Source organism: Helianthus annuus, chromosome 11 (genome assembly GCF_002127325.2).
Source record: "Helianthus annuus cultivar XRQ/B chromosome 11, HanXRQr2.0-SUNRISE, whole genome shotgun sequence".
Taxonomy (NCBI): domain Eukaryota; kingdom Viridiplantae; phylum Streptophyta; class Magnoliopsida; order Asterales; family Asteraceae; genus Helianthus; species Helianthus annuus.
The window spans coordinates 9350677-9360697 of NC_035443.2; positions in this window are offsets into that span (position 1 = coordinate 9350677).

Here is a 10021-nt window from a genome sequence, read left to right on the forward strand (position 1 = left end):
TCCTTCTTTCAATCAGCAGGAATTTTGTTATGAAGCCGTTCTAATGTAAAAGAAAAACACGTTTAAGTAAGTATTCAAATTATGGGAAGTGGATAAACCCCTATAAAAAATAGGGATAGTTTCTTATGCAATTTTAAAAAAGTAGAAAACACAAGGGTTCATTGTTTTTATTTACAAACTTCAGAGGGGAGGTGTAGCCAGTAAAAAATTGAAAAAGGGGGGTACATTTAGCATCACCCCTTTTAAAAATCCTATATTAGAACCAAACCCTTTAATGTAGATTTGAAATTGGATTTTAAAGCTATTTGTTGTCATTCCTTTTTTGGTATGAATAAATAAATAAATTATACAATTATTATATGAATATTCATATTTGTTGTTATTCATTTTTTTTTATCATAATTTGAATATTTGGAATCAACCCAAATAAAGGGATCCGATGGAAATGGGACCATAAATTGACCCTACTTTCGTACTTGTTTTTTTTTATAATTTTTTCCCCACCACTTGCTGTATTAGTTCCATCTCGATTAAGAAGACAACAAGAAATGGGTCCGTAAATTGACATTTCTGGAATTTAGTTCCTTCTACATTAACATTTTTTCACCCTCTCCCAGTGGCGGATCAGAAATTCTTTTTTTGGGGTGCGGAAATTTTTTGGGTCTTTTATCTATCGCTACATAATAAATTTTTTAGTTCGGTTTGGATCGGGTCGGTTTGGAAAAATCTATTTGCATAGCTCTTAAACGTGGCTAAAAAAAAACCTTTGACAGGAAGGGATCCAATAATTTATTCCAGTGGAGTAACTATTTTCAGATGTCTCAGTTTCATAGAGACGGATATAGAAATTTTTGGACCAGTTCAATAGTTCAAGTTGGGTCAAATTGATCGCAATAAAATACATTTTTGAATATGATATATGTACTACGATTTTTTTATGTTTTATTTATTCTTTTTTAAATACAAAGAATGTAATAAATTTACAACCATATATATTATATTTTATAATATAATATAACATACCGAACTATCTTAAAAACCGAATCAAATAAAGATTCCAGTGGTTCGTCAGTAATTCAAATTACCGTAAGAAAATAGAGATTCCACAAAAAAATTAAAATTACACAGGTAAACAAAATTAATTCATTATTTTATCTATTTATCTTTGAAGATAATAAGCTATGATGGTTGCAGGATTTTATCACACAAGCCTTGGAAAAGGCGAAAAGCAACAAAAGAAAATATAAAATAACATATACTTTTAAAATTGAGAAAAATGCCCGGATAGTCCCTGTGGTTTCGCCTTTTTTCACCTATAGTCCCCAACTTTCTAAAATTACCTGAATACTCCCCAAGTTTTCATTTTTTGTTCCCGGATAGTCCCTTGGTCTAACTTCAGTTTGTTTTCTCTGTTAAGAGGGTGTGAAATGACAAAAATACCCTTTCCTTAAAAGGCCAAACCATAGGGACTATCCGGGCATCTTCTTCATATTTATTTATAAAACCGCACCATCACACTTCATCTTCAACCTCCACACACCATCACCCTCCTCCACCCTCCACCATCACCACCCACTCCCGTAAACCTCCTCCACCTTCAACACCGTCCATCACAATCGCCGTCAACCTCCGACCACCAATGTCATTAGGGCGGCGTCAACCACCTGCAACTACTCTGCTACCACCACCCTCACCACACCCAACTCCATAAAATATATACAGAAACACCTCTGTCATCATTAAACACAACCAACACCACCATTCTCCAACCAGATTCTATTATGACAACAGAAAACAAAACCCAACCTTAACCGACAACACCTTGAACGACTGTAACCAACCATGAATCCTCAAATATATAACAATTAACCATCATCATAAAACAAGCTTCATTATTCTTCGAACATGAGACTCAGCAGATATAAAACCCTTGCGACTGCCATTGATTTTTCCGGAACAAGATGTGCTGCCGCAGCCGACGGGCAGTCGCCGGACTGCTCCTCTACTTCTCTCTCTTTCTCTCTCTCTCTCTCTCTCTCTCTCTCTCTCTCTCTCTCTCTCTCTCTCTCTCTCTCGTTCGCTCCCTGGTGTCTGCCGCGCTCATCACCACCCAATGGTGGTGGTCGGTCCTTTAATCGAGTAAAATGAGCTGCAATGGTGGACTTTAAGGTAAGGAGAAGGTTGGGGAAACATGGGGGTTTCATCGGCGTTGCCAGCTATCAACGGAGCTCCGCCGACGGTTGGCCTGAGCCTGGTTTGATTATGCCGAAAGAGAAATGATCTGTGAAGAAGATGGTTGTGGGTGTTTTGTGTGTGAAGACAAAGTGTGAAAAGGATAAAGTGGCTAGGGTTTTTGTGATGTTTCTCAATTTCTAGAACGACAGAATGGAATAAATGAGGAATTGTTTGCTGTGACCCATCTATTTTGACCTAAAATTTTTAGATCTGTGAATAAATTTGCTGGATGAACAAAAAAAAAACATCACCAGATCTTATAAACCGGTGATGGTGGAGGGTGGAGGAGGGTGATGGTAGGTGGAGGTTGAAGATGAAGTGTGGTGGTGGGGTTTTATAAATAAAAATGAAGTAGATGCCCAGATAGTCCCTGTGGTTTGGCCTTTTTAAGGAAAGGGTATTTTTGTCATTTCACACCCTCTTAACAGAGAAACAAACTGAAGTTAGACTCAGGGACTATCCGGGAACAAAAAATGAAAACTTGGGGACTATTCAGGTAATTTTAGAAAGTTGGGGACTATAGGTGAAAAAAGGCGAAACCACAGGGACTGTCTGGGCATTTTTCTGTTTAAAATTAAAACAGAAAAAAAACTCATTTAAATGAATAGTCGTCTTCTTCATCTCATTTACAGGTACTGTCGCTGCTTCTCCGATGACCGGCGTCACCTCTCGGAGAAAAAAGTCCGGGCATTATATATCAGTTTTCGTAATTAAGGGGTGCGAATACACTTTTTTAAGGGGTGCGATCGGGATTTTAGCCTAAAAAATACACTAATTATTTTTTTCTTAAGGGGTGCGCCCGCCCACCCACCTTATCTCTTAGGTCCGCCCCTGCCCTCTTCTAAATCATCTATTTACGATATTTAGGTGCTGTTTGTTTTTTCTGAAAAGCTCTGCGCAAGCTCTTCTGTCTGCGCCGCGCAAACCACGTGCAGACATTGCCACGCGCAGATTGTTTGTTTTTTCGAAAACGTTTCATTAAAAAACGTCTACGCGAGCTCTTTTTGGTGCAGACTTGACCCAGCCACTTCTAAGATCTTCTAAGGTCTGCAGAGAGTTAAACACCACCACAAACCACCACCACCACAGTTCACCACCACCACCATCCACCACCTACCCACCACCATCGTCCACCATCCATCACCACCACCACCGTCCATCACCACCACCGTCCACCACCGTCCACCACCCACCACCACCGTCTACCACCATCACCGTGCACCACCACCGTCCGTACACCACCACCAGCGTATTTTAGAAATCTGCATACGTTGAAAAACAAACAACCTTCTTCTTGCAGACTGCAGAGGTTTGGTCCACTTCTTCTTCTACAGATGTCTGCAGATGTGGTCCCAGACTGCAGACATGTTACCTCTTAAAAAACAAACAACACCTTACTATCCTTGATCTAGTGTCATGACTTAACACCACAACAAATTTATCTATTTATTATGGTTTTTACCGGCAGACAAACTTAGTTGGTAATTACCAAAAAAAAAAAAAAGACTAAAGTGTTATGAAACTAGTCGAATAGTAAACTAATATAAGAAGAGATATAGAGAAGGAGATCTGATACATCATTGATATGTGTGTTTTACAATGAGATACTTAGACCATGTGCAGTGGTTTAGGAGTTTCAAGTACCTCCCTTGGGCATTATCCGACATGTGGCTCCTAGTCAGCAAAAGGGCTTGAACTTCAAGCCCCCTTGCAATATATAGATATTGTAATTGAATTAAATAAAAAAATTAAAAAAAAAAAACATCACAAAAATTCTATTAGTCATCCACTTTTGAATCAGGCGTTTTTGTGGAAATGCCCCAACCCAAAAATCACTAAACAAAGCCTATGGGGGCGGTGTGCTCCAGTGATGGGCTTTTTTTGCCCACTTCACGCCCAATCGCCAAGCCACTACAGGTGGTCTTATATATAGGAGAAATTAATATTATGTAAATCATACTATTTATCTTATGTATTTTGTATAATATTTTAATGTTTTTTATCAGTATTCGAGTCGGTTTTGTTTGGTTTTACTAAATTTATATTTTTATAGGTGTTCGTGAAGTGTGGAGCTAAAATAGAGAAATATTGAAGTTACTTGACCGCTGAAACAAGCTTAAACGAAGAATCGGAAAATATTAAATAAAGTTGCAAAATGAATGCCTAAATTGCAATTAAAGAAAGATTGTTTAAAAAAATACTTTATAGAATTCAAGGGACTAAAGTGCACATTGTGTGAAAGTGGAATTAATTCCCAAGGTCATGACAAAAATAAAAATAAAGGGTTCACGTGAGTGAATTGTGAATTGGCTTTGGGTGTTGACCGAAGGAAAAGCAAGTTGACCGCTGATTTTATTCATTTGATTGGGCTCTTATTTCGTCGCTAACCCAGGCCCAATACACATCTTCATAATTCGCTAAAAGGCAGCCCAAGTCATGAATGTGTGATATCGCAAGAAAAGATAAATACGAAGGAGGCAGAGGAGACGAAAGAAAAAACAGAAGGTGTCGAGGGACGTGCGACATTAGAAGATTATTTGGTTCTAGTTTCAAGACCGCGATCAAGATTCAAGTCGGGTTCACAAACGTGTCAGTTTTGATTTTTATTTCTTTATATTATTCAAATCTATGAACATGTGTTGCTACTCGGTTCGAATTTACTTATTGTTCTTGACTATGATGTCTGGCTAAAAACCTTTGTACTGCCCAGACTAGGATGATCAGATTATTAAAGTTTTGATTTTTATTATGGATGTTTGTTTATTTATGGATTCTTTATGTAAGTAGTCGACTTGATTATCGGTTCGATGTGTATACATACTTAGTTTTATTTAATTGACGTTTATTGCTTCGTATGATTCTTGGTGGATGTCTTTCACATAATAGAGTCATGTTAGATTATAATTTTATATTGTGATCTTTTGGGTTAATTGGCCAATATACCTTAGAAGCGGTAATTGATAGTTAGATAAGTCTAAGTGTTCTACTAATCTCAATAGTTGTGATGTTTGAGGTTATTGTTAGGTCTAAGTCAGTAAATTGCTAGGTAGGGTCTTCGTGAGGAGTCTGAACTAGTTACCGTTGTCTAATAAGTCAAATTGAAAACCCAAGTTTATCCTAGGTTTATAACCCGCGAGGGAGTAAATCGAATTAGGGTACTTTCATAAACCACTTAGATAACCCTTGAGGGAGTCTAAACCAACCGGTGTCCATAACAGCCTTTAGAGCTCCATAAGTGTCTTCCTGAGAAGGGTCGGGGGTCTTGTTCGGTGTCTCGATAGGTTTAGCATTAAGGGTCTGTTTGGTATGGCGTAATGGAATAGACGGGTGAATGGAATGTACGAGGTAATGGAATGGCCGATGTAATGGAATGGATCATTACCATTCCATGTCTTGTTTGGTTACCATGTGAGAATGAAATGAATCATTACTTTGTGTTGTTTGGAAGGAAAGAATAGACGAATGAATAAAATCGGTGATGAGTGACGGTAGTCGGTGGTGGTGGGTGGTGATAGGTGGCAATGGTAGCGATGGTCGGAGGTGGTGGCAGTGGGTGGCAGCTGTGGGTGGTGGCGGGGGCAGAGGTAGGTGGTGGCAATGACAATGGTGGTGGGTGACGGGGACGGTGGTGGGTGACGGCGACAATGGTGGTCGGTGGTGGAGGTGGGTGGCGGTTGACGACAGAGGCGGGGTGGGTGGCAGCTGTGGCGCGATGGTGTCGGGGGTGGTGGGTGGTGGCGAGTGACGACGGGGGGCGGAGGTGTGGATGGTGGGTGACGGTTGGTAGCGGCGGAGGTGGGTGACGACTGGGGTGGAGATGGGTGGCGGCGGGAGACTGCTGGGGTGGAGGTGGGTGGTGGTGGTGGTGGCGGCGGCGGAAGTGGGTGACGGCGGCGACGGTAGTCACGGCGGCAACTATGGAAGTAGTGGTGTCGCCCGTGAGTGAGTTATTAAAACCATTCAGAATAATAATAATAATAATGGTAAAAAATAATAATAAAAATAATGATAATAATAATAATAATATATCTTTCCATTCCTTGAAGGAATGAAAAAAAAACACCACCTTATCAAGGAATGAAAATTATTATATTTGGAAGGTTTACATTCCTTGTGGAATGCTTCATTCCATTACCACTTGACAACCAAACATGTTTCTTTTCATTCCAACAGATTGATCAATTCCATTCCGCCTTCTATTCCTTCGTACCAAACGCTACCTAAACGATCCCGGTTCCATAATAATTAACATCCTAATAAATCATTACTAGTGCAATCCAGGATTCCAGTCTGTGTAGTCGTTTCCATCATCTGAGTAAACTCAAGTTCGTTCGTGTCTAGTTAACTTAATTAATTTAATTAAATCCCATTTTTAGGATATTTAGAAAACGCCCCCTCAAAACATAAAAACAGTTAGAGTCGAGTCAGTCTTAGATAAGTTAGTTGAGTCTAGTAACGTAATTAGAGAGTCTCGTGGGTTCGATACTCGGACTTACTTTAACTTATTTGGTCTTCACCTTCATAAAATCATTTATTTGGTTACGACACCTTGTGGTGGCGTTTTCATTAACTTGAAGCTTGAGCTAATCTCGTTTGCACACCTCATGTACGGATTCGTTTATTTTCTGTTGGTTCATTGTCTTAAAACAGTCTTGATATAATTATGTGTTAAGATAAAGGTACATAAATCCATGTTATATTCCAGTGTACCTCTAACGTTTCTTTCATCGTTGATCGAAAATTCTATGATATTCATTTGTTCTTTCATCATCAATTGAAAATCCTATAAGATTTATTTGAAATGAATATCCGAATTTACTTTATTAACCTTTCATTTGAACACGAACACTGTGAACTTGTTCGGTCACCGTAATTACTGAACTATTTTACGACACCTTGCGGCTTCGATATAAACTTTTAGCTTGGGCTAATCATAATCATATAGATCATGCAAAACTACGTATGTCTTTCGTTTGAATCATCATTGAAAGTAGTCTTAATACAATTATGTATTAGACAATGATACACTAAACTCTGTTATTTCGGTGTATCCTTGAAATTCAATAATGTCAAAACACTAATTTTCCTCATGTCACGGTTCAATAGTTGACAAATCATTTTCATGCCTCCATTTCATTTGAGTTTGGTGATTTGTCACCTAAGTAAGTTTTCCTTTGACCGTGAATTCTATTGTTTTTAAAAGTCATTCACAAATTCAATTTAGACATCTATTGATCATAAATCTCTCTTTTGGTTTGACCCATGTACACTTAGTCACCTTGGAAATTACATCATTACACCGCGTTCATTTGACATCGATTTCTGGAACTAATTCAGTTGAACCATTGATTTCTAATTGTTATATGATATCCTCGTATTCATTTGAACATGTCTTGATCCTATTACTATGTCATTTACCTTAATATTATTCGTATTGACTAAAATGTAACATAACCCTAAAGGAGACATCGTAGCCGAAATCTCGAGGATGAGATTTAAAACAAGTTCCGGAGAATGTAACAATTCCCAAAACACCTTATAAGGACCCCTGATCGCAACCCTGGACTTGTACGTCGCGAACCAGTACGAAAAACAAAGACTCTTGAAACTGGACTCTCAAGAGACACGTGGGGGTACCCCTAAATCTTTCGCAACACGCGGGGGAGTACCAAGATGTGTTTATCTCGAGCGCAACGAGTGGCAGGGCTATACATGCAACGAAGCCTGTCTAGGCAAAATAGGTGTCTCAGGCGACACGCGGAAGGGACCTCAGTACCGTGCGCGACACGCGGGAGATGCCCATTTGGGCTATAAATGCAGCAGCTTGGGGCTTAAGCTTCTACATAAATTCGATTTCATTTTGACGAATTCTGCTCTCGTTCTGCTCATTCTTTGCACAACACCCCTCCCCTAAACTACGAAACTCTGCCCCGTTGTAAGTGTTTTAACCCCTGATCACTGATGTCTGTCGTTAAGGACATGCAAAAACCAACTAACTCTATAGCTAGGGTAAGTCGGATATCGAACCAGAGGAGGATTGTGGAAAGTGTGTAATGTTAAGTATTTATTAACAACTATAAAAATAAAAATAAAGCTTTGTTGTGAGTTGATTGATTATCTAAAATTACAAACTAAAAGTGAGATTTAAATCAATAGAAAGAACAATGGTTCCTCCAGATTTCAGGTTTTGCAGTAACTTCAATTATGTGTTTAATCGAACACTTACATAGACATAAGTGGACTAACCTAATCAACTAATTGTGATAACCAAAGACTAAGTACTCCGGTCAATACATAACGGGAGGTTATCTAGTGGTTACCAATCACAATTACCAACCCTAATCCCATAACAAATATATCCCAATTACTAGAACTCTCGGGAACTGAATGATCAAAGACTAAGGTTAAGCAAATGCAATCGATTACAATTAATCAACTAAATCACAAGTGAAAAGCATCGAATGCTTAGATCACTGGTCAAACGATTGTCACCAAACATATAAAATCTGTTAACTTACAAAACCCTCCATCCAGAGGAAACCATACAAAGACTAGCCGCTCATGTGGATTCAGTGATCTTCAATAGCTTGAATCATGGTTGAAACCCTCCTGTTGCGTTGCCGTCTCAAGTGTTGATGATGTTATCTCCCTGATCCCTATGGCCTTGCACGTGTGTATATTTTCCAAAATCCACCAAGTCTGCCGTCAAATCAAGCCCAAACCCCTTTCCGTGCGTGTGTATTTTCTGCCGTCAAAAACAAAGAATCCAGCCCAATGTTGTCTCTCGGCCCAATCCAAAAAATCCACAAGCCCACTCTCAAGTCTTGTATGTAATGTTTCCTTCACTTGAGTTGTTGGTTGTTGATTTCTCCAAACAAAAATAGATTCCTTTTAATTGAAAAGTTATTTTTGTTCTTCCAATCTGCAAATTCACGTGGCTTCACTCTTATTTTATGCATTAATGTAATGATGATGATGTATGATTTTCACCAAGCCCAAGAGACCCCACCAAAGTCTGCGTTGAGATTATAAGAATGATTATTTATGATGGTGATTTGATTTAAACCTTGTATGACGGCTGCCTTTTGTATGCGTGCCTATTCTCGTGTGATGAATCCCTTTTTTTTCTCACATGCATGCCATCATACATACACCGTAGCTTACAAATTGACACCGTAGGCTACGGTTCAATGTTTCTGTCCACTTATGTTTTTGTTGACTGTATTCTACGGAATCCAACCGTATGCTATGGTTCACTTGGGCTGGAACTCTTTTAGCTAAATTTTTTAACTTTCATTTAATTAACCATCAACCCCTATACTTCAATTTTCGCATATCTTGTATATTTTGTCAACCTTTTCGATCCGAACAAGTCTCAAATAACGCCCTTCGCTATGTTTATCATCCACAAGTGTTCCGCATCATCTTTAAACTCTCTAACTTTGCCATATTACGCGATTAACCTGTAAATTCACGAAAGCTCGTAGTGAACATATTCAAAGCATATAATCACGTAAACGGAAATAAATCACACAAAATAAGCACGTTAACACTCGGGTTTCACACCCTCTATCAATCACTGATTCGATACCCTGTCCGATCGATCCAAAACCCAGCAACGGATGCCAAGGTGCTGCCTGAATAAGGCTATACTTTGTAAACTACGTTGGGGTTTTGATCTCGTGATGTATCAATAAAGTTTGAGTTGGGTTATTACACTAACACGTGTGCATTGTATATTTTTATTAGGAATTATACCAGGAGGCTTTAAGTTAAAACCCTAAGT